General features: G+C 40.3%; 1 protein-coding gene across 4 annotated transcripts in view; it reads left to right on the plus strand.

Moving 5' to 3' along the window:
• The window catches only part of LOC132961625 (receptor-type tyrosine-protein phosphatase mu-like), a 134004-nt gene extending 132627 nt beyond the window's left edge, over window positions 1–1377 (plus strand). For all 4 annotated transcript variants that reach the window (XM_061033351.1, XM_061033352.1, XM_061033353.1 and 1 more), the window contains one exon: window positions 1–1377. This exon is cut by the window's left edge and continues 1330 nt beyond it. The gene's annotated coding sequence lies outside the window, so the exon portion shown is untranslated.
• The last annotated feature ends 192 nt before the right edge of the window (window positions 1378–1569 follow it).

A 1569-nucleotide genomic window follows, 5' to 3' on the forward strand; every position in this document is an offset into this window, starting at 1 on the left:
AACCAATCGTCCGTAAGAAAAACATCTTGTTTGCTTACAGAGGTTAAAAATCTGCACCATCTTCACTGTAAATAATGTCTGTAATGTATATGATTTGAGCATCAGGGGGCGGAGCTTAGAGAACAGTCACACATTGATTGTTTGGGTTTTGATGAGTTTAGTTGTTTTCTGAAATACAGACGAGTGTCATCAGCAAGCAGTGAAAAAAGCAGTGAGGACCCAGAAGTGAGCCCTGTGGGACACCATACTCCAAAGATTCAGCAGGTTATTAGAGATCACACAGACAGGTAGAGGTCACGACACGAGCACAACAAAAACCAGAACAAACCAATCAGAGACAAACTGATTAACCAATCAGCAGGCCAGATTTATTTCCTGATGAAACAAACTTTGAATGTGCTGATAAAACAATGTCACATCAAACTCCTTCACTGAGCGGTCTGCCATGTCACAGATTTATGTTCACAGTTTGAATAAAGTTAAAGATATATGTTTCCATGGAAACAGAGCAAACTCTGGCAACTTAATTCAAAAAAAGTTAGTTGAGCTGAAAGACTTTACACATCAGTTTTTGTTTTGTTCCCAGAGAGAAATTTTAAAAGACATGCAGACGTTCAGTTTGTCTTCTTCTGTGGTGTTTAATCTTCATCCCACCACACATGCTCAGTTCAGGTTCTGGTTTCTGTGTCGACTCTGTCTGCAGGATTCTCCTCAGCAGCATGACGATGTTTTGGACGCAGGCAACGTGTTAATAGTGTAAATAAAGTCGGAGGAAGCAGGAAGAAGAATATTTATTCCTTCAGTTGTTTCAGTGTCGATGTTGTTCCTATTGTTCTGAAGCACAAAGAGAGAGGGGTCATGTTGGATGATTTTAAAATGTACACCTTTAGAACCACCTAATCCTGATCACATACAGCGCTGAGTTGATTTAACCCAGGCTATATATGGCTTCGGGTTGATTTAACCCTGGCTATGTATGGCTTTGGGTTGGTTTAACTCTGGCTATATATGGCTTTGGGTTGATTTAACCCTGGCTATGTATGGCTTTGGGTTGATTTAACCCTGGTTATGTATGACTCTGGGTTGATTTAATCCTGGTTATATATGGCTCTGAGTTGATGTAACACTGGTTATGTATGACTCTGGGTTGATTTAACCCTGGTTATATATGGCTCTGAGTTGATGTAACACTGGTTATGTATGACTCTGGGTTGATTTAACCCTGGTTATATATGGCTTTGGGTTCATTGATTATATGTGGTTGTGGTCTCTTAGTGTCTTGACTGAACCCTGTCTACATATGGCGCTGATGTAATGAAAGCTTTTATTTATGTTGTATGATCCAAAATATTACAAATAAAATAATTCTGTATTCACTGTTTGTCTGGATTTGTCACCTTATTGGAGTATGTGTTTAACTTTTGGTCCCTACAGTTGTCCCTACAGTGGTCCCTACAGTGGTCTCTACATGTTCCGGGTTCCTACAGTGGTCCCTACAGTGGTCTCTACAGTTGTCCCTACAATTTTCTCTCCAGTGGTCTCTACAGTGGTCTCTACAGTGGTCCCTAC

This window comes from Labrus mixtus, unplaced genomic scaffold, assembly GCF_963584025.1.
Source record: "Labrus mixtus unplaced genomic scaffold, fLabMix1.1 SCAFFOLD_96, whole genome shotgun sequence".
NCBI classification, from domain to species: Eukaryota; Metazoa; Chordata; class Actinopteri; order Labriformes; family Labridae; genus Labrus; species Labrus mixtus.